This window comes from Rhinolophus sinicus, chromosome 2 (genome assembly GCF_057876585.1).
Source record: "Rhinolophus sinicus isolate RSI-liver-muscle chromosome 2, RSI-T2T, whole genome shotgun sequence".
In the NCBI taxonomy this organism is placed as follows: Eukaryota; Metazoa; Chordata; class Mammalia; order Chiroptera; family Rhinolophidae; genus Rhinolophus; species Rhinolophus sinicus.
In genome coordinates this window covers 125514244-125538554 of record NC_142502.1, presented here as the reverse complement: position 1 = coordinate 125538554, position 24311 = coordinate 125514244, and the positions used below count along the sequence as shown (strand labels likewise).

The following is a 24311-nucleotide window of genomic DNA, read 5'->3' as shown; positions in this document are numbered from 1 at the left end:
ATATTCACAGAAGAGAATATGATTTCGCAATAAAAGGAATGAATGTTCTCAAGTTGATTATGGTGATGGATATACAATTCTGTGACTACACTAGAAGCCACTGGCTCATAAACTCACTGTAAATGGGCAAATCGTACGGTATGGGAATTACATCCTAATAAGGGCATTTTTCAAAATGGCCTGTAGGTACCTACCCTAGTTAGAGTAAATTCTACGTTACTAAAAATGAGTAAGAGGGGAACAAGAAATATAATAGATGATACAACACAACAAATAAATCCCAAATGTTCTGTAGCTGCCTTTGGAATGCATGGTAAGATTTAACTTTAATTTGGAAGTAGACTGAAAATACTAATTAAATTTTTACTTAGGCTAATGTTAAAATTAGTATGTTGTCCTTAGCCACATGTCAGCTGAGAGTACAGGGAGGCAGCCTTGTTAACTAGTACATGCAAAGAAGCCTCTCACAGAAGAAATACAGCAGAAACCCCCAGTGAAAGAGTCTATGAACAGATGATGATAGTCACTCTTAATACATGATTCTGGAAAAAAAATTCAAGCACTATATGATAGAATGTGAGTGAGACTTGATCCGCATGAGAAGAGAAAAGCATCCAGCCCCAATAAGACACAAATCCAAGGACGCCTGTGCCAAAGTAGCTGATAACTGCATTAACCTTCTGCTTCGGGATTTATTTTTTTGTAACACACTTGTCAAAATGTCATCGCATTAGCCTGCCTCTCCCACATCCGCCCACCAATTCCTCTCAGCAGTGGAAGAAAGAGCAGTAATTAGAGCAGGAAACAGCCCCTAGATGAATAACTGCTCTAGCCTGACAGTCCATCCGAAACATCTGTACAGACACTCTGAAGAGGCCGCTCCTGGAAGGGAGACAGGCAGGTCAGGTGCACACAGGTGAGGCAAGTCACCCAAGGCCTCTTCGTGGTCACGGGAAGCGAACAGTAATTGCATCCCAGAAACCAACTGTCCTGCTCCATCTGAATGCTGACATTCAGGAAGCATAAGGATTAATTACACATAAGCAGCACACTTTCATTTTGTACCATCAGCCCAACGCCCACCACAAATCAGTTTGACTTTCCCTGCCCTCCTGCATGTGCCATCCCATAGCCAAGACGGGAGAAGCCCCCAAAGGGAAGCCAATTAGCCAGTGAATTCCCAGGATTTAGAAATGAAAATAGAATTTTTTGGTCTTCTTTAAAAATAAATATATTTAATGAATAAACAAAATGTGTGGCATATACATGGAATGGAATATTACTCAGCTTTAAAAAACAAGGACAGTCTAACCACTATGCTGTACAACTGGAACTAACAAAATAATATTGAGTATCAACTATAATTTAAAAAAATAGTCATGGGCTATAAAGTACGGCATAGGCAATACAGTCAATAATACTGTAATAACTATGTACAGTGTCAGATGGGTAATAGACTTATTAGGGTTATCACTTTGTGAGGTATATAAATGTCTAATCACTATGTTGTTTTCTATACCTGAAACGAAAGGAAGGAAGGAAGGAAGGAAGGAAGGAAGGAAGGAAGGAAGGAAGGAAGGAAGGAAGGAAGGAAGGAAAGGGACATTCTGACACATGCTACAACATGGATGAACCTTGAAGACACTATACTAAGTGAAATAAGCCAGACACCAAAGGCCAGATGGCATATGATTCTAGTTATATGAGGTACCTACACATATTACCTGTGTCTTATTTTCTGTATTCGGATGCTCTTGCAACTGGGGCCTTGCTGACCCTGGAGGGACTGCCCTCTCACGTTAGCCAAGTTCCAGAGGTAGTAAACAACTTGCCCACGAGTGTGCCTGCCAAACGCAAAACACCCAAATCCAGAGCCCACACCCCCAACCACCTCTTTGTGGGGCTCTCATACTCCGGACCATTATCTACCTGCCCTAATCACCCCAAGGCCAGGACCAGACGACTAGGGACAGCCCCTATGCCCCAGGGCCCACTGAAATCATTCCAACTACCCAATCCTAAGCCCGCTTACCTGCCTCTCCCCTTCCTTCTGTGGAAACGCCAATAAAGGCTCTTGCTCACTTTCCCCTACTCCTTCTGCCTCCTGACTAACCGTGGTGCTCCCTGTGGCGTGGCATGCCCCCTCCTTTTGAAAACTCTGAGCAACATACTATCTTTCTCAATGGCAGTTATCAATGTTGACCTCACCATACCTGAATAATAACAAAACCTGTGTTACAACACTAGAACCATCAAATTTATAGGGAAAGAAAGTAGAATGGTGGTTGCCAGGGGCTGGGGGAGTTGGTGTTCAATGGGTACAGAGTTTTAGTTGGGGATGATGAGAAAGTTCTGGAGATGGATGGTGGGGACGGTGGCACAACAGTGTGTATGCACTCAATGTCACTGAGCTGGACACGTAAGAGTGGTTGAAATGGAAAATGTCGCATATATGCTATGTTTTACCACAATAAAAACAAATAAATAGATAAACAAACAAAAGGAAGACAGCAAATACCCTTGAGATGATGTGATGGCACGGGCACCTTACCTCTGTGGTCTTCCTCCCAAAAACCCATAACCCAGTCTCATCATGAAAAAACATCAGACACTCCCAACTGAGGGACAGTCTATAAAACACCTGACCAACCCTCCTCGAAACAGTCACGGTCATCAAAAACAAGGAGGTCCTGAAAAACTGTGGCAGCCACAAGGAGCCTAAGGAGACAAGACGACTAAATGGAATGTGATGCCTCCTGGATGGGATCCTGGGACAGAAAAGACACACTAGGGAAAAGCTCAAGAAATCCAAATAGAGTATAGATGTTACTTAATAGTAACGTATCACATGCACTAATGTGCGGTATTAACAAAAGGGGAAATGGGATGTGGGGTATATGAGAAGTCTCTCTACTATTAGGTTGGTGCAAAAGTAACTGCTGCTTAAAGGGTTAAAAATAACTGCAAAAACTGCAATTACTTTCGCACCAATTTAACATATTCACTAATATTCTTAAAAAAAAAAAAAAAAGATTACAGGGGGGAAAGGAACAAGGTAGTACATAGAGATAGAATATATCCTGGACATCTTCACACTAACAGCGATGCTGTCTACAACACCATTCATTGTACCTGCTCATTAATGAGACAATAAAAACCCTTGAGGGATAGACATGCACCGTGCACACCTGCCACTAAGCACATTCTGCAGACTGTGAAGCCCGCTGATTGAATTTCTGACAGTATTATAAGCAAGTGGCACAATGTTTGCTAAACACTGCAAGTATGTAATTCGCAGCATGAAAATTTAACCATTAGAGACATCTGTATATATCAGGAAAGAGCCAAAGCATCAAACTAGATACACACATCAGTGTCAGGGCATCATTTTCCTACAAAGAAGGAAGACACTGAGCTGCTCTCCACTCACTTTGCCACTCACAACAAACATAAATCCCATGCCCCCTGAGCCAGGTCAGCACCCAGGCTCGATCCGTGCCCACTGTGCTCAGGACTGGGAAGTAACTGGAGGAGTGACAGTCACCATCCTGAAAGCTTCCAGGTAACTGGGCTGCAGACACATGTAGTCTCTTCAAAGGAAGAGACACTGGGAGGGCCAGGGTGATCACCGAGAGTGAGCTGGAATTCAGGGAAGGGACCGGTGACTTCAGCTGGCCCAGGCAGGCTGACCTTCCCAGAAGAAGGGTGATTTGAGCTGGACCTTGAAGGACTGTGGACTTCTGATATCTGTAGAGGAGTGGATGCTGTGACAGGCCGGGGGGCAGCATGGGACAATAGGAGGAGCTGCCGGAACGAGCCATGGAGCTGGCGGGCACAGCCAGATTAGCTTGAGGGGAATTTTCCACGTAGAGGCGATCCTGAACAGTCCGTAGTTTTGCAGAGAACTGGGTATAGATAAAGGTCAGGGACCCAGGCAGAGCTAGGATCCTCCACATTAAATAGTCCCGATTTCTCTCAATGTCTCCATCCTCAGCATTTCCATTACATTTGTTTTTTACTTGACTTGTGACTCTTCTAAGACCTTAACTAGACTGATTTCCTGGAGTGAACATGGAGAGTTCACCTGCCTACATTCACTCATCTTCTTCCAACAACAGCCACCAGTTATCTGTTACGCACCCACTCCTGTCCCACTGTCACCCCCGAGGACTGAATGGAATCCCCTTGATTTGCCAGAGGCAGCAGAGGACCAACAGCCACCACAATACCAGTCCCCACAGCTACCATGCTGAATCTCACGGGTTCCGTATATGCTGCCAGAAGAGACGCCAAAAAGGCTTCCAGAAAAGGACAAGGACCCTACACCACCCTGGTCCCATGATGATGACCCTAGAGCCACGTTGGATGAGGCCCAATGTTAGAAAGAAACCAAGTAGTGATGGCATCATCTGGGCCACAGATCCAGCCCCAACAGATGTCATCTACCCCAGGACATTCAGTCACACAATCCACTACACCGTCTTCTTTCTTTTTCATTTGGGCTGGTTCAAGTTAGATTTTCTGTCTCCTGCAACTGTGAGAATCACAACTACTTCTATAACCAACCACTTCTCTTACTAGGCCATACACTCCTTATGCATAAAGCATGTCATATATGTCTGAGCATCTCCAAAGAACCAGCAGAATGCTTTCCATGTGGCAAATCCTACAATCGCCTAGGATGGCACTGAGTCTCTGAGTGAGGAGAAGCAAGGTGGGAGATGAAGAGGACTGAGCAAAGAGCACCTAGTCAAGAAGAAATGAAGAAAAGCTAAGAGAGACTGAATCACAAAGCCATCCTAAAGAAAAGGAAGAACTAAACCTTGAAAGGGCTTAAAAGAAGCCACTGCTATAGCCAAGCTTTGATATCAGTCTTAAGAAGTCACAGCGACTGCAAGTGGCTGCGCCCATCTAAACGGCTGGACCCTGTGGGGCCCTAGGTACCATCCACGGAGCTGCCGATTAGTAATTAAATGCGACCTTAGCTTTGAAACAGCTGGCAGGATCATGTTGCAAACAAGCTCAATGATGTGTACATGCCTGCTCTTACATGAACTGCTATAATTACAATTTTCAAAGGAGCTGATCGGACTCTAAATTCTTTCTGCAGATGTTGACAAGCAGAACATGAAATTGGGTTTATGAACCTGGGAGACAGATAAGAGCTTCTGTTTGGGAACAACTGCCTCTGACATCTCCTCCAAGAAAGAAGAAAATGGTCTGGTCTGAGCGAACAATGACAAGGCTACAGCTAGCCAGAAACATTATTCAGGTTTAGATCTGCTCCTCATGACTAAGTAATATTCTGATATTAAAATCATAGTGTGGTGATTCATGGTGGCTACCTGCAACAACAGGAGATTAGAATACGGTCTCTTTAAAGCACACTTGAACCTCACCTATAAATATTCAAGTGCAGTCAAGGATGAATGCACAGACTTGCTCTTACTCCTGTTTGCAATATTTATAGGGAAGAAAGAAGTAACCTCTGATGTTCTGAATTTGAGCAGGAAGGTACTTAGGCTATTGCATTGGCTGGTTGTGAGGAGGGAGTTGAAGTACCCCATGGGAAAAACCATCCTCTGGCCCCGATTTTGAGGAAAAACGCCACAATGTGGGCTTCTGCACTGACCAGGCTGGGTGGCTCTCAAGGTCCCCCATGGGAGGTCAGTCTGTTGAGCATGTTAAAAGGCAATGGTTTGTGTGAGAATTGCAGGGAAACTTGTGAAACATGCAGATTTCCTGCCTCTGAGCTGGGTCTGAGTGGAGTCCAGAATCCTGCAGTTTAAATCTATACTCATTTCTAGTCTCCCCTTGCAGCTGACAGTGCAATGACTTCAGGAATACTCAGCCTGGCCCCCACTAGGTTAATTAACCTTTTTTTTTTTTTTTTTTTTTGGCCATTATTAAAATATAGCTCTTTGAATCCCCAGTATCAAGAATGGGATGAGATAGAATCCTGGAACAGAGGAAGCCTTAGCACCTCACTTTACATATGAAGAAACTGAGGCCAGAGAAGGTGTGACTATTCTGACGTCATCTAGCTTAGTCAGTTGCTACAATAGTTAGTACAAAGGAAAACACCTCCAGACCAGGTGGCAAAAAGTCCCCAGTCGGTCACTGCCTTTTTCTAGACCTAATCTTTCCTTCAAATCCACACAATTCTTTTCCAAATTAGATTAAACAAACAAACAAACAAAAAGAATAGTAAGACAAGATTATGTTACAACTCCCTAACTGTCCATTAAAGTAGGCACGACCCACATGGGGCCTTTCCACTTTAATTTTAATTGATTAAAAGTAAATATAATTAAAGTTCAGTTCCTAAGTGTCAGTAGCCACATTTCACAGGCTCAGTGTGGTTAGGGGCTACCGTGCTGGACAGAGCAGACACACAGCATCTCTGGCATCTCTGATACGGACAAACTGCCACGAGGTGCTTTCAGTTCCTTTACATAATTAGAAAATTCAGGTTAAAAGGATTAAACTCAGCATGCAACTGAAAGTCTGCATGTAGATCTACAAATCTTATTAACCCAATATATGATATACCGTATGAGTATTACTACTAATATTACCAAACAATTCGGTTTGGTAAGTCATAATCTAATTTTGATATATTTGATTAGCCATACATATCATAGCAAAGCTTACTCTCACTAACCATACTCCCTCCATATATTTTAACTGGATCCGCAGAAATGAGAGACCCTGCCTCAGTTTCTCTTTGTGTAGAAAGAGGGACCTATGCCTATTTTAGCTTTAATATTCAAGCCAATGATGAGCCGAGCTGATACATTTTAATCTCACTTCTTGCACAAACACGTATTGAGCATTTTATGTACCAGGACAACCACGCAATGCACACAACCACAAAGGACACTCACGCTGACGGGCAGAGTGGTAAGGCAACACTGACAGACTGCCAAGGGGCCGTCACCGGGCCCTGTGGGCTGACACTGTCTCCGTGAGCACCTTGCCCCTCGAAGACTCTTCCGTGTAGCTGTTTCCATGTTTATCTCATCCCTTCCTTTAGATTTCCACTCCAGGAGGCTGACAGGAAAGACTCCTGAGAGCTTATGTCCAGCTGCTGACCTAGAGGCTGACTTGGGCAGGCCACCCCCTCCCACAGGGGGCTACCTTAATTTGGGAATCAAAGTGCTTCACCACTCGGTCAAAGGCAGCCCATATCAGCTCCTGCAAAGCCTCATGGGTCTGGGAACAAAACCCCCGGGGCTGCTCAGCAAGTGCAGGAAGGTGGACTAGCCATTCGAGGGCTCTGAAGTGACACCGATAACCAGCCTCTGGTTCTAAGGGCTTGTGTGACTGCGTGTGGGATGGCAGGAGAGGGGACGAAACATTCACAACCCTTACCAGCAACAGCCACATCTGGTTTTAGCTAAGAAGGTGACGGCCACATCCTCCGGCCTCTCTCCAGCCACTTCCTTCCAAACTATGGTGGACAGAGAAGCAACAGGGATGGAGAGGGGTGGGTGCCAGCCTCTGCCAAGAAACAGAACCAGGATCTCTGATGGCCAGAGGGATGGACAATGTTCACAGGGCCCGACGCCAGAACAGCAGAACCTCCCTTCACACTGAGGGCACAGACAGCTCAGACCCCAACCGGGAGCATCACTGGGACACTGGCTGAATCTCCGCTAGGGACACACACAGAAGCCAGGACGCCTCTGGGAAATGCCATGTGGTCACAAGACAACAGAGTTAGTGGTTGAGAATAGGGAAATGTGCTTTGTTATGTGTTGGGGTTTTTTGTTTATTTTAGCAGATGGAAAAGTCACCTAACTCCACAGAAACATGAGGACGTTAGCATGAGATGAGACGAGCCCATCTAACTCATCCTGGGGTTTTATGGGAGTGAAGGCTGAGACCAAGAGCAGGAAGGGACTCGCAGGGCTGGCACTGCCCACCTCCGGCATCGCCCCACCCATCCTTGGTTGTTAAGGGGGCACTGCTCTCTGTCTCCAAGGACACTCATGCTGCAGATGTTAGCTGCTCAGGGGAATGCCTTGCTTTCCTGGCCTCACTCATCACACCTCGTAACGCTGTGGCTGTGAAAATGAGGGCTTGGAAAACTCGCTGTGCTGAGGGCCAAGCTGTCTTCTGAGCTGCTGGAGACCAGCCCTCCGTCCTGCTGCACATGACTCCATGCAGCTCACACAGCTCAGCATGGTCCCAGCAGAGACCACGGCTCCCACGCGGGGACACTGCGGCAGGGCCAGTGTGCTCTTTCCACACACTCTCTCCAATTTCTGTGCAAATCTCACGGTCATTGTGAGAAACTGTCCCACAACTTTGCTGAACTCATTTATTAGATCTAAAAACTTCTTTAACGGTTCTTTAGGGTTTCCTATCATAAGATCATGTCACCTGCCAAGTAGAAATAATTTTACTTTCTTCCTTTTCAATTCGGATGTCTCTGTGTTCTTTTTCTTGCCTAATTTCTCTAGAACGTCTATACTATGTTGAATAGAAATGGCTGTCCTTTCTACTTTTGTGATACTAAAACATTCATTATTAAATGATGGTGAATTTTTTTTTAATTTTATAAGAGTTTATTTGAGCCAAACTGAAGACAAATGCCAGGAAGCAAGATTTCAAGTGCTCCCTGATGGTGACAATTTTTTTAAATGTTTTACTTGCCAAATTAAGATGTGACAACTATATAGTTACGCGAAACATTTTGGAAATGATACTGACCCAAAAATAAATACTGATCAAAAACAAAAGTCTGATAACGACGCTGCTGGATACCCTTGAGGAATCCCCCACCCAAAGCCCAAGATCCTCTTATTCTCCAGATGATGGTGACCCCGACCCCTGCCGCAGTGAGGTGTGGGACACTGGAGGCAGGGATTCTGTAAGGCCAATCCAATGGGAAGTCGTTGAAGGCAAGTTGAAAAATCATGCAAATCAAGGTCAGTTAAGTAAAGACTTGAGCCCCAAACAGCACTCTAACCAAGAAAGGAGGTCAGTTCCCATAAAGGGCATCATCCTAGGAAAGATACAGAGACACAGGCGTCTATGAGCTTAGACACCAGTGGAGAAGGCAGCGCTCTCACCTAGTTCTGGTGGAGTAAGTAAGATGGACACACGTGGGGGCTCTGAAGAGGCTGAAGTGGCCCCCTCCCCACCCAGAACGATGGACATTCTGACCATGCCAACCCCCTCACTGTCCCTTGGTCACCCTAGGCCCCCAGAGTCCTTGCTCTCCCTCCCACGCCCCTCATCTGTGTCATACTCTAGAGAAACATGATCAGGGACAGACAGCAGTGGCAGCCAAGAGACTTAGAGGGCAAGCAGGTGGCAATGGGAAGGGGAAAGAGCTGACCAAGTTCAGGAGGGCGGTGCTGAGTCAGAAGACTGAGGCCGGGATGGGAGCCCCAGGACGTGCAGTGAGAGGGGCTGGAGTGGAAACAGCACTGGAGCAGGAGGCTGGCTCCCAGCCATTCAGCTTCCTGTTCTCCGCCTCGTCACGTCCACAGTGGGGCTACACAAGGCCCACACAGTCCACCCACAGGAGTGTTCTGAGGATAAATAAGGCGATGCATGTGACAGTGCTCTGAGAACTCTGAGCACTCTACACTGCAGTGTCACTAGTGGACAGCTGTGGGACACAAGACGTGAAGTAATGCCTATGGAGAGTTGGACCCTACCCAGTGCTCGTTCATCTCCGTGGAGGTACTATGCCCCTGCTCCTGCTGCACCCAGGCGAGGCTAGGAGTTCTTCACCTGAGCGCAAAGGCATCCTGATCACTGTGGGTCCGTGACAGAAACCCTGGCCGGGAGTCAGAGGTCTGCGGCTCCTGTCCCAGCTGTGTGGATTCACCCTACACTGGGGAGAGCCCTTGCTGCCTTGGTGCTCAGTCCCACCATCTGTAAAGGAGGGATCAGTCTAGAGCAGTGATCCCCATCTAGGAGCATGCACCAAACACAAGACAACGCCAACACAAAGGGAAGAGGGGTGACGGGCACAAAGGAAAGGCACGTCACACCAGTGGCTCTGAGTGGGGTCCCTGGGCCAGCAACTGGGAACTTGTTAAAATGCAGGTGTTAGCAAGGCCCCACCCCAGACCTGCTGCCTCAGAAACTCAGGGGTGGGCAACAATCTGTACCTTTAAAGTCCCAGGTGATCCTGTTGCACTTGAAAGTTTACGAAGCCCCACTTGGAACGAACACACACACACACACACACACACACACACACACGCATGCACGCACCTGCACACAGGCCCGTGTGGGCATGCACACACAGATTTTCATTCTGGCTTAAAGGTGTGAAAAGGAGCTTTATGGCCTCAGGTAAAGGACACTGTTTTGGGGATTAAACCTCTGCTCTGTGTTTCAAACTGTGACTTCATAGGCAGGTTGCTTACCCTCACTGAACATAATTTTCTCAAGCATAAAACAGGGACAAACCATGTCTTACATCTCACGATTGCTGAGGAGGAGGAGAAGCTGTGCCCAAGAGGGGTTTAGCACAGAGCTGGCCTTGAGACCCACCAGCCATCAGCACTACTCCCTCGCTTCTGGGTCCACCTCCTCCAGGTAAGTGGGGGATCACATCTCCGTGTGGCCAACTCCACGGGCTCTCGTAGGATCAAAACAGAAACGGTCCTGCCCTGACGGCTCCTGCATGTCTTCCTGTTGCCGGAGATGGTACATCTCAGCTTGGTGGACACGCAATTCCTTGGGACTGTCATCCCTCCCTTTCTCTTTGGCCACTGAGAAGCTCTAAACTTCTCTAGTACCTGGGGCTCTCCTGGTCTTGTTTTCCCCTGTGATCTACTCTCTTCTTCACCTATATTTTTCTAATCATGGGTTTTTCTTTAATAAATCACCTCATTTATTTTTAGCCAGGCAGAGGAGCACCAAATAAACAGCAAATGCAGTCAGAGCCCAAGTAAGTCACTTTTTCTGTTGTCACTTAGAGAATGCTACCATGCCAGGGTAAGAAAACAACAGCCACTCACCGCCACCGACCTACAGTGGTACCACGTCTGCACCCAACTGCAGCTCTGGGTTGCTTTCTGACTAAGAGGGGAGGTGATGAGGCTGCGTTTTGACCAGGAGATGAAAAGGTCTATTGTTTGATTTTGTGGTCAGAAGGCGTCAGTAACACACACCCTTTCATCTGCTCTTATGTTTCTGCCTAATAAGCAGTACCGTGTAGGTTCATACAGCAGAAAGGAAGTGGAAATTGAAGCCCAGTTTTGTTAAGCATAACATTTTCACTCAAAGGCTGTTTCTAAAACATTTCATCCAGCAACTCAGAAGCTCGTATTTCAAATCAAAAGAAACACAACTTCTGATGAGGTAGAAGAAATCCATACCTTCCTTTAAGCCACAAAAATGAGAGCAGGAGAGCCAAGAAATTTAAAATACAGAAATGTCCTTTTTCTGTGCCATGTCATATGAATGATCCCTGATTAAAACTAGGTTTTGTCACATGTCTCAGAAATCTGGTCAGGCCAGGCAGGATTTTTCGTTTTTTATTTTTTTAGGGCAGAAAAGGAGATTAAAACAATTTTCTGTCTCAATCCAGTCCAAAACCTCTAGCCCAACTCCCATGGTCATGGTTGCCACATCCCACCCTCAAGTCATACCTCATTCTCTGGAAAGTCCACAGGCCCAAGGGAAGGCAGGTGACAGGAGCAAAAGCAGACACCCTCCAGGAAAAGGGCCTGATGTATATGTTCCGGGCTGAGCCTCCAGGCAGACCCCATCATGCCAGGCCACTGAGAGCCTTGCGTGGGGAGCAGCCCCCAGCCCAAAGTAACGTCCACCCCTCACTGGGACCATGTGGACAACAGATCCTTCTGGAGTAATCGGGCCTCCTCTATACTGACCATGTGCGCTGAGCCCAGGCAGATCCAATCAATGTGCGTGCTGAATGTCACCCTGAGGCTCCCACTTTCAACGGGAACTGAACTTCCTGCATTTCTTTTTCTACTCTATTGTCCCCTCCTGTAAGAAGCTTCCAAGTTGGAAAATAGGTAAGCCATAAACAAGCGAGCCACAGAAGGAAGCTCTCAAACAATCATGTGTGCAAGAGCTCAGCCTGTGGGAGCCAGACCTGTGAGAAACTCAGAACCGGCCAAAGGGAAAGCAGGTCCCAGGGGTAAATGTCCCAGGCTCCTACCCCAGCACAACTCGGCCCTCGCCCACCCTCTGCCCGCACTAATCACCCAGGTGACAGGCAGGACGCTTGTCTGCAGTGGGCTCCCGTGTGCACTCAGTAACTGTGCTTCAGTGCAGTGACAAAGGCTGGATGGGCGTGAGGCACACTGGCTGGTCAAGAATCTGCCGACACGGCCAGGAGGGCCAGGAGCCACGCCTGTGCAAAGGAAGACACAACACAGGACAGTGACGTCTCTCCCTCATTAGGACAAGCAGGGGACGGGAAGACAAGTATGTGTAGGGAAGAGGAGCGTGGGCCTGAAAAGCCTGCCTTCTACTCCTATTGTCCCATTTTAAGATGTGGAAAATGATTCTTTGTGCTCAGCCCATTGTTTTTCAGCTCTCTTCAAAGGCCTTCAGCTCACAGATAGAACTTTTTAGAAACTTCTGATGGCATGGGGTACAGTGAGAGGCACCAAAGTCGCCTGGGATGAGCTTGAGGAGCAAGTTGGGAGTCCTGGCTCCACCAGAAGGCAGCCCAAGTCCAGGAGCGTTTGTGGCCTGTTTGCTGAAGGGTGCTCCTGTCGGGGTTCCCACGGGATGACCGAGGCATCGTGGCCTCATTCCTCACCATACCCGGGGGTGCCCAATGAGGGGCGAAATGTGTTTACTGATAACAGGAAGCATATGCCCTCATCAAGGAGGTCTCCTGAGACTCCCTTGCAGTCTCCTGGGACTCAGAGCCATTTAAGGAAAGTCTAGAACTCTAACTTCAAAGGAACTGGGAAGGAAAAGGCATATTTCCCATCTGGATTGCTACACAAGCACACCTCGGTGCTTTCTGGCCAGCCGAATGCCACTGCTGGCTTTTTTCCAAAAATGAAGGCTTTTCTCCTAAAGCCAGGGGCTGCCATTTGTATCCCGAACCATCAGGAATGACATAAGTGGCCCTGGTGGGACATGACCCCGTTACCCAGAGATGAAGGGTCCAATCCACGGCCCAGAGCTGCAGACGATACACGGTAGGCTCAGGGGGTTACAAACCTGTGAAACTCGGGCCCTTCACGACTGGTGCCAATAAATGGGCCCAACCTGACTTACCATTGTGGCCAGGCTGGCGTTAATTAAACACAGTAAGAAGAATAATCTGTTTATTGCTATGCTATAGTTATTTGCTGTTAACTACCAGCCCTGCTCCCCCAAAAGGCCTTGAAATATCCAGACTCCTTGCTGGCAACTAGCTTTCTCCTAGTGTTGCTCCCTTTCTTTCCCATCTCGGACATTTTCTTCCCGTGCTGCTGGACTGGTTTAGTCTTTCAAACATGCATGCTGGGGCAGGTCAGAGCAGAGATAAATCTGCCCTGAGGGTGGACATTCTAAAGATACTCAAGGTTTGGGGAAGACCAAGCTGACTTCCTCCTATGAGTAAGATGAGGAGTGGGTGTGTTTCTCAATCCTGGCTGGAGGATGAAACTGGCTGAACAGACAAGAGTCAAGCCCAGGGATGACTCCCACGCAGCCAGGCCTGGAGGACACGGCAGTGATCTCAGAAGAGCAAATTAAGAGATGTTCACATGGGAGCTTGAGCTGTCTTCTCACTCACGATATGTAACTGCAGCCCCAACTATGTATCTACAGATAGGATCACCCAGGTTCTCCAAGGACACTCTGCGTGCTAAAATCAATAAAACAAACTCAAAAGCTTCAATGAAAGACAAAATTGTACTGAGTTATTACTCTCAGAATACAGTCTACAAAAATAGTTTTGCCAAAGCCACCCATCAACAGATGAATGGATAACAAACTGTGGCCTGTACCTACAGTGGAATATTATTCAGCCTTCAAAAGGAAGGGCATTCTGACTCAAGCTACAACATGGATGAACCTTGAGGTTATTATGCTAAGCGAAATAAGCCAGTCACAAAAGACAAATACTGTATGATTCCACTTATACTGGGTCCCTAGAGAACTCAAATTCATGGAGACAGAAAGCAGGATGGTGGTGCCAGGCTCTGGAGGAGGCAGGTAGGGAGTGGGTGTGTAACTGGAAAAGAGCTTCAGTTTCACAAGATGAAAAAGTTCTGGAGATGGATGGTGGTGATGGTTGCACAATAATGTGAATGTACTTGATGCCACTGAACTATACACTTAAAAATTGTTAAAATGGGAAAATTTATGTTATATGTATTTTACCACAATTAAAAAAAAATATTTTCAGGCTGGCCCAGTGGCTCAGGGGGTTAGAGCTCCATGCTCCTAAGTCCGAAGGCTGCCGGTTCGATTCCCACAAGGGCAGTGGGCTCTCAACCACAAGGTTGCCGGTTCAACTCCTCAAGTCCCGCAAGGGATGGTGGGCTCTGCCCCCTGCAACTAAGATTGAACACAGCACCTTGAGCTGAGCTGCTGCTGAGCTCCCGGATGGCTCAGTTGGTTGGAATGCGTCCTCTCAACCACAAGGTTGTCGGTTCGACTCCCGCAAGGGATGGTGGGCTGCACCCCCTGCAACTAACAACGGCAACTGGACCTGGAGCTGAGCTGCACCCTCCACAGCTAAGACTGAAACGACAACAAGTTGAAGCTGAACGGCACCCTCCCCAGCTAAGATTGAAAGGACAACAACTTGACTTGGAAAAAAAAGTCCTGGAAGTACACACTGTTCCCCAATAAAGTCCTGTTCCCCTTCCCCAATAAAAAATAAAGTAAAATAAAATTTTCACACCAATTTAAATCAAGTTCTAATCAGGTAAGTGTGTGATCCACACCTCTGACCCACCTCTGCCACAGGTGAGGACAATGGGGACACCTGACAGGAGGGGGACTGTCCCAGCAAGTGTGCATACCCAGCACCCTTACAGTCAAACAGCTCCAGTGTGGCACACCTGGCGCCCCCCTCAGGCTTTAGGAGTCATTTCTGCTCTGACTTTCTGTATCACGACAACCCAGGAGGAAAGAATAGGAGATTCTGCCGAGGTTGTCTGTCCTCAGGTGATTTACTCTCCCTGAGACTCAAGTTTCTCCTCTGCAAAGTAGATCTTACCATTTTAACACAGAGAGATGCTTTGAGCATCAAATTCACTAAGATGATGAGGTCTGTGCCCAGTTGGGCTCCTTAAGCTGGATTCCTAGAATCTCCTTTCTATATGTTTCAGGGCTAGAATCAGCCATGTCGGAATTTGCCTGGGATCTGAAAGGACACAGTGAAGGAGCAGTGGTTCCTCTTTTGGAGGCCAGATGCAAACACCAGCAGGTGCCACGGTGTCTGGTGGATTCCATCTCGTGCCGCCCCCTCCCTCCCTCCCTCCACCCACCACCAGGCTGCAGCCAGTTCTTCCCCCAACTGCTGGCTCTTCTGACCCACACAGCAGCCCCAGCCCACCACCTGGAACGCCCTCTGGGCTTGGGCCCTGGAGGCTGCTGTGCTAGGCGCCTGGGTTTAACCAGTTGGCATCTCTCTCTAACCGCCCATCTCCCCCATGACTGCATGGTCATGAACTGTGATGCATGGCAGCTAACCAGCCCTGGGAAATCGGCACTCAGCACTCAGTCGCCAGCAAGGACACCCCCATGACCTCCTGTGGCCCTGGCAAGGTAGGAGCCAAGCACACATTCGCATCTCTGAGTGGATCCCACACTGCATGTTCCTCAGGATTCCTAACATCCTGCTTCCATGTCAGAGGAAGGAAATGGTACAAAGCAGTTCAGTCGGCACATGGGGCAAATCCTAGCTTGCCACTCCATCCTTAGAAACAAGTGTGAACTGTGTCTCCTGTGAGATTAAGGCAGTAAGCCGGGTGAGGCTCATAGTGTGATTCCGGAAGCAGCACCCCAACAACCAGCATCACAGATAAGAACCAGTCTCTGGGACCCACAAATCAGCAAGAACGAGCCTGACCAGCAGAGCGCCCACCAGAGGCAAAGAACAAGTGAGCAGGGCAGGAGGCTCTCCCCCCGAAGTCGCACACGGAACTCACAGCAAACAGTTTAAATTGGGGTTCGTTTTCCTCCTGCTCCTCTTCCAAAGGAGGAGCGAAGGGGTTTACGAAGAGGTTGGCTAAACTGCATATTTTACAGATCATCTATGTTCACTGATCTTTATCAAAACATTTCTTCTGGATAGAGCGACCTCCCTTGCCCCTTGTTAAATTGACTGTCCTGATTTTAACCTTGAAAACAATTGTATAATGAAGACTCGTTCTCCCTTTTTCTCCCATGACCCACGCCACCTTCTCCCCTCCCATCAGCTCTGTGCCTGACATTAGCAAGAGGGCCGGCGCCAGGAGGGGCTAAGTACAGACTTCTTTATTGCAAAAGGAAGACATGCTCTGAGGGGGAGGGGCGGAGGAAGGGGGAGGAGAAAGACACGGACTGTTGACCATGGCAAATTATGACGCATATGGAACCTAATGATCTCAGCTTAAATTTTAATACTGTTCTTTTTTTTTTTTTTAGACTAGCATTACAAGGTTCAGAAGTACAAAAGCTGTTTTCCCAGATTATTTGATCTTTTACTTCGTCACTGAGAAGATGTGTGACCGGGTGTGACCTGCAGGTTCTTACCAAGCTTCAGCCCCCGTGGCTCGAGCAGGGCCCCAGGGCCTTGGTGCCAGGCCCCACGCTCTGGCTGAGAGGACTTCTGCCATTAAGTCTGTGTGTCTCCCTTGCTGGCCCATCAACTTCCCAAAGCCTCGCTGCTCGCTCTTCCCCCTGTAGCCCTCTGAACTCAGCCCTCTGAAGTGTGCAGAGGTCCTTCCCTTGGCAGACGAGGAAGTAAGCAGAGGTGGTAAAGTGACTGGCTCAAGGTCACACAGCTAATTAGTAACAGAGCCATAACTAGACCCCGGCTTTCTGACTGTCCAGCTCACAGAAGCAATCATAGTGTCAGCAAGAATGTCAGGCTATTGCATTCTTCCAGAAGTCAACAGTCACACTTCTTTCTCCAAAAAGGACTCCTACCCTTTGGTTTCATGTCAACAAAATGCCAGTCCTGTCTCACTGCTCCCCCTGCAGCACCTGGTCCTCGGCCTCACTCCTTTCTCAAGGCCTCTGCTCCTCGGCCCTCCTGGCACCGGCCTGCCCTCCCAGCCTTCTCTCCTCATCCTGGGCTGGCCCTGTCCTCCTCCGCTTCCAGCCAGCACAGCAGGTGCTCCTGGGAGCCTCACACTGCCTAGTTCACCCATCACTCTGTTAGGTGACCTTGTCTCCTCCTGTGGTTTTCACTATGAACCACGTGTCAAGAGCGGTGTCTAGCGTAAGTCTTAACCTTTGGAGTCCAACAGGCTGCTGACATGATGTACTTAAATGCAGCCCAGGTACAAACCTGCACATGAAGACAATTCACAGAAAACACAGTTTCCTCCTCTCTCCAAACTTGATGGCCTTCCTGTTCTCCATTTCATTTACTCAAACCACAAACATGGGGCTCATCTCAGACTTTCTCCTGGCCCTGTTTCCCACATTCAACCTAATCATTAAACCTTGCCTCGGGGACTGGCTTCCAGCCTCCTGGAGGAGTCATTCCAGCCGCCCTCTTTTGCATTCCATTACTACCCACAAACAGGCCTTCATCCTCTCCCACCTGGATTACTAAAATAGCTTCCTAAGCCATACATGGTCTCCAACCGTGTCCCCGTCAAGCCATGTACCACACTGTAACCATGGTTATCCTGTCCTGTTCCTATTTAAAACTAGCCCATGATTTCCCACTCAAAGAAGATAAAGCCAGGCTCCATAATATGGTGGATGAGGTCCCCATCGACCTGACGGCAACCTGTCTGTCCAGACTCACAGTTTGCAGTCCTGGCATGGTTCAAAGGTGCCTGCTTGGGGCAGACACAGTTGGCATCTACCCATTCCCTCCCCTGTCTGTTTCTTCCTTGCTTTAAGTACCCTAGTGCCCATGACAGAGGACGAAAATGCCAGATACTCCCTTTCCCAGACTCCCTTGAAAATCCTGTGGCCATGTTCTCACCAGTGACATACAAGGGGAGATGTGCTAGCCACTGTGGGAAGATTTTCTTCCTAATGAAAGGGGAGAGGCTCCAGCAGCCCCAATTCTTCCTTCCGATCATCAGACATTGCCACTGAAGGACACGATGCCTGGGCTGCGTCAGCAGTCTACTGTGAAGGACACACTGTGTGTGGAAGGACGAGCCTGCATCCGTGATGCCATCTCTGCGCACGGCCAACCCTGAGACCGCCTACTCCCAGGGTTCTTGCCAAATGAGAACATGTGTTTCCTGTGATTCAAACCACTTTCAGTTGGGTTGTTACTTGCAGCCAAGAGCATCCAAATGACATGTCTACTGGACTGTGTTACTGGAACACTCTGAGCCTTCCCCCAGGCTGTATCCTCTGCCTGGTCTGAATACCACTCCTACCCGATTTCCTCTCAGGGCAGGAAGCCTAGCAGATGTCCACCTTATCATTTATCACATTACATTCCAATCGTCTTTCGTCACCACCAGACAAAAGCTCACTGAAGTCAGAGATTGTGTCTGCTCCACCTTTGCTCTTCTAGTGTCCAGCCCAGCACACTGGTTTGGTCATACAGGCCCCTCAGGTGGGTCTCATTTCTCCAACCAGCCAGTGAAGCAGACGGTGAAGCCAGTGACGCCAGGCCTTCCTTAGTGTTGTAATTCAGCCTCACAAAAGCTGCCACAATGATGAGAATGGATTCAATTTGAGATTTTTGTATTGTTTTATTTGTCAGAGTCCTAAATAAAATGCTGCCCATGTGGGGATTTATAATCAGCTATAACCAGCCAAAGCAGCACCCTCCTTTCAGGCACCCATATTAGTATCTAACTGAAAACTGCCCCCCCCCCCCCGTAGTAAATCAGTTTTCCTTCATCAGAATTGTCTGGGGAGTCTTATTTCACTAGGTGGAGGGAGGTGGGGAGTAAAGGAGAAGGAAAAGAAAATTCCAGGTGAGGTACTGATAGCCTGGGACCCTGACAAGTCAGCTAGAGGACAAACAAAACCCCCCACTCAGGGGCGTGACTCTGAGCCTTCATCAAGCCAATCAACCTAGTCACCAAATACGGAATCGTCTCATGTGCCTGTGAAGCTGTAACCTCTCTGGAATTCTGATGCCAGCTCAGGTGCACCAAAGCAAGTGCTCAATGAATTATTTCCTGAATCCAAGGGAGTCATGCTCAAGTTGTGAGCAAGAGGTAACAAAAAGGTACAGAAGCTTGTGGTGTTCTAAGCTCAACTCACCTTCATCCGTGATGGCTCTTGGCTCTCCTAAGAAACACCTGTGCAGGCCAGTTTCTCCCCTGCACTCCAGTGTGCCTTCCTGTGTTCTGAAGAAAAGGGCCCATGCTATTTCCTCTCCATATTTCTAACCTCTCCAGGGCTTCCCTCTATTTTTGCTGCTGTTTATAACACCTCCCAATTTAGCATCATCTGTGAATTTCATTAAACCACTGTTTACTGTTGCTTCCGGCATCATTTATAAAGATGTTAAAACCCAGGCTGGTAACCAATGCCTGCTGTGATGGCAGGACACCCCCACCCCACTTCCTGTACTGCCATTATCATGGCTGCCTCCTTGCTTTTCACCCCTGCCACTGAGCCATTCCCCACCAGCTTTGCCACAGATAGGGGTCATCGCCCCTTTAACCGCACTTAATTCTGCAAGTAAGGTTTTCGCCAGAGGCCCCACAGACATGCATAAATGGATGTATTAACCAAAGTAGATGTGTTCTTTATGGAAGACTCAAGCAGGACAAATCAACTCAGAGCCATTAGCAATCCCCACGCCCTGACAGGGAAGAAGAAGTTACGACGAGAGTGCTTACACCTCTCCATGCCAATCTAACTGAGCCCTGAAGGACGCCCCTGATAGGGAACAGCAGCTGTCAGTAACTGTAGCACGCAGAAGTGGCGGGTTATTTTCTTTTTCAATTAAAAAAAAACACACATATATATCTAGGGTTTGTAAATTGAGTTTTAAATATAAAACGTTATGTTTTGCAGTGATTCATGCTTTAAAAACAGGGACTCTTGCCAGAGGAGCAGTCAAAAGCTCCACAGCATTTCTCCCTGCCTGAACCAAGAGAACTACTATAAGAAACGCAAGTTTCTCCCCATGACCCCACCAGGAAGAAGCCCACCAGGTCACACCTCCCACTTTGTCCAGGCCCTGCCCAGGTCCTATCCTGAGCTGGGACATGGCCCACAAGTCTCCTCCTGCACAGGCCTGCATGTGTCACGAAAAGCTTGCTCCCCGCCTGCTCAGGCTACTTGTACTGAGCTCCAAGAAGCCTCAAATGTCCTGTTCCAATTGTTCAGTTACTTCAGCCAACCCTGACCCAAAGAGAGGCACGCTCCCATACCCAGCGTGCCATTCATTAGCTGGGCAATTTGAAAACAGCATTGGCCTCCTAGGCTCCATTCGCATAAACAAAATGAAGAACTTAGACAAGACCGGTCGACCGGTAGTTCCCCACTTGGGACTTAAGGGACTAGTTTCATTAAAAATCTTGAAATACTACTTCTAGGTATATACTCAAAAAGGCGAAGGCAGGAACTCAAAAAGGTGTTTGTACACCAGTGTTCATAGCAGCATTATCCACAGTAGCCAAGATGTGGCAACAACCCAGTTGTCCATCAATGGATGAATATGCAAAATGTGGTGTTGACATACAATGGAATATTAATCAGCCTTAAAAATGAAAGAAATTCAGACACACGCTACAACATGTTGTATGATTCCACTTACGTGAGAAGTCAAATTCATAGAGACAGTAAAGTAGAGGTTAAATAGAGGTTCTGAGGGGCTGGGTGAAGAAGCACATGGGGAGTAATGCTGATCGGGTACAGGGTTTCAGTTTTTGGTGCCAAAAAAGTCCTGGAAATGGATAATGGTGATGCACAACATTGAGAATGCTAATGCCACTGAATTGTACACTTAAAAAATGACTAAAATGGTACATTTTATATTACATATATTTTAACACAATAAAAATAGTAACTTTTAAAAATCTGTAAACATTGGCATGTCCGATCTGTCATTCTACCAAGTAAGCACAAGAGTTAAACAAACCATCTGCTCTTCCCACCAACTCATAAAAGAAAAGCTCTTTTACCACCTGCCCCACCCACCCCCCAAAAAAGGGAATGGATAGAAAGCTCAAAAGGAAAGAAAATCTTCCCTATGACAGTTGGTGCCTTTACTTGGCGAACATATATAACACAGAAACTATGCACACTTGTACTTCACATTGTTCTAATTCCCCTCACGTCGCCCCAGGCGAGAGCTGCCATCTCAGGAGAGCTGTGTGTGCATTTCTTCCCAATTCAGTGACATCACGTCGGCAGCTTGGAATCAGCCATGGTGGGAGTATTTACACCCCCCAAATTGGCATTTGCTATCAGCCAGGGCTTTTCTCCCAGGGAACCTACTGTTAAACATTTGTCAGCACACCACCAAAGCCAAGAAAACTTGGTCACGGCTGCTGAAGTCACTTGCACATGACCTGGCATGAGGGAACTTCTGAATTGATAACCTTTCAGTTTCTTACAGCCCAGAAATAGGTTATGATTCCACAGGATAGCAGACCATCAGGCCTCAGCTACACAATTACAATGCCAGACAGACCACAGTGCAGAGGGAGAAAGACAAAACTGATGTGTCCTCTTCACACCATTTGTATGCATTAGCTACCAAAGGCTTGATGTGTTTATCCTGAGGATGGTCAGTGAGGGCAGAGCCGGAGACCGAGTAAACATAGAACCCAAGACTCACACACTGAGAAACTTGGAGCATCGAGGAAAAGATGGGTAACATGTGTGGGTTTGGTATGTGGCATTCACTGCCATGAAAGGCTAGTGTGATGAGGGTCAACTCTGTCCATTCTGGGTGCATCCCCGTCAATGCTGGGCCTCCCTGGGGGCACCTCTGACAGGTGACAGATACTCAGAACTTCACCATCCACCTACACTGTCCCTCTTTAAGGATCTTCACCAGCAGGTCAGTAAACCAAAAGTTCCTGGTAAGAGATAATTAGCCTTTAATAATCCTGATAATTAGCCTTTTCCTGGAATGCTAGTGCATCTCATCCTTGAGACACCTGTCCAGAATATGTATTTCCTAGGCAGCTATCCCTTTCTCTCAGTCCCTATGACAGGGCTATTTCCAGAGCAGCAATATAGAGGGTAGAAAAAAAAAAAGTAAGTGTTCTGCTTATCCATAGCTGCATAACAAACCAGCCAAAACTTGGTGGCTTAAAACAACAAGAGCCAGTTTTGCTTACAAATACCTAATTTGAACAGGGCTTGGTAAGAGCAGTACATCTCCACTCCACAGAACAGCTGGGTGGGTCAAGAAGCTCACTCATATGGCAGGCAAGGTGATACTGGCTATTAGAGAGTATTGAGACTATCGGCTGGGATAGTCAGCTCCTCTCCAAATGGGCCTTTCCACAGAGCTGCTTGGGCTTCCTGACAGAATAGCTGGATTCCAAGAACAAGTATCCTAAGAGACAGGAATTACAAGCGACCGGTCTCTAAAGGCCTGGGCCCACAAAAAGGCACAAAGTCATTTCTGCTGTTATCTATTGGTCAAAGCAGCAATAGAGTCCAGGTTCAAAAGAAGAAAATACGCCCCACCTCTAAATGGCAGCACTGTTCATGAATTTATGTCCATCTCAAATCTACCATATTAAGATGTAAACTGAGAGTTCTGGTCAAGATGGCAGAGTAAATGCTGTGTCACCTCCATCCATGACCACATCAGAATTACAACTAAACTACACAACAACAATCATGGAGAAATACCTAAAGTCTAGCTGAACATAAGTCCTGTAACTAAGCACATACAGAAGAAGCCCCATTCAGACTGGTAGGAGGGGCAGAGATGTGGAACGAGCTGTTCACACACCTACGTATGGCAGTTAAAAATCAAGAGGGATATCTTGGCTGTCGAGTTTCCCACTTCACAGTGGGGGGGTCCCAGCCCCAACCAAGCTTCCCAGGCCAGGGTTCCGGTGCCAGGGAGAGAAGTTCCCACAACTTCTGGTTGTGAAAACCAGTGGAGGTTGTGGCTGGAGACCCAGGCATTCTTCTTAAAGGGCCAACATCCTTACTCACTGATGGATGCACTCACTTTGAGCTCCAGTGCTAGGGAAGCAACTTCAAAGAAGCCAGGGACATACAGAGAGGAATTAAATTGTCTGACTTCAGGGTGAGGGCTAGAGGGGCAGCTCTCTCTCAGACAGCACTGCTGGCAGAAGCCATTTTTCCATTGTTGAGCCTTCCCTGTGACCCAGCCTGCAGGCAAAGGCAGCTGCCATATCTCCATCTCCATCAACCTAGCTAACACTGTTTTCCCCATCCTGGTGATTCCAGAGACCCTGCCCCACCCAACTTGAAAACCAACCCAGGCGGCTTCCAGTAGCTTTTCCATACAAAGAACCTGTCTTGGTTCATGTTGTAGACTTTCCTACAATCTCTCAAAGGTTCACAAACCCCAAGCACATGGCATCTAGTCTCGGTGTGCCCTGTACCTCTTGTTAAGCAGCCCCAAGCCTGGCACTAGCAGCAGCCAGCCTCAGTTCACAGCTTAGCCTCTCCCAGGCATGTCCAAGCCCAGCACAAGTGACAGCCATCTGCAGATCACTTTGTAACTTATACCAAGTGGTTCCAGGCAGGGCACAGGCAGCGGCTGACCTTGGTTTGCACCTGAGCACCTCCCAAGAGGCCCCAGAACCAACACACTCTGGGCCCAGCTTCAGATCACACCAGAGAACCACCCAACTACCTCCACAAATGACACATCCAAAGGGCAGAACTGCAGGCACCAGAGACCTGCTGAAGAAATCCTGCTCTAGAGGGTCAGCCCCTGCACAACAGCTCCCCCACTGTAGTTATGGCCAGTCCTCACAACCAATCAGCTTGAGGGTCAATCCTTCTCACTGATGTGCCAACAGCAATCAAGGTTCAACTACAACAGGAGAGCACACACAACCTACAGTGCTAGGGAACACACCTGGAGCACCCTACTCAGGTAACCCAGGAGACTGTGCCACTGGGCCCCACAGGATACCTACTACATCAGGCCACTCTATCAAAACCAGGAGACATAGAAGCCCTACCTAATAAATAGAAACAAACACAGGGAGGTAGCCAAAGTGAGGAGACCAAAAAATATGTCCCAAATGAAAGAACAA

The 24311-nt window shown here is 47.7% G+C and overlaps 1 protein-coding gene across 2 annotated transcripts in view; it reads right to left on the bottom strand.

Annotated features, from left to right (window-relative positions):
• The window catches only part of SH3RF3 (SH3 domain containing ring finger 3), a 368321-nt gene that overhangs the window by 268427 nt on the left and 75583 nt on the right, over positions 1 to 24311 (bottom strand). The window lies entirely within an intron of this gene.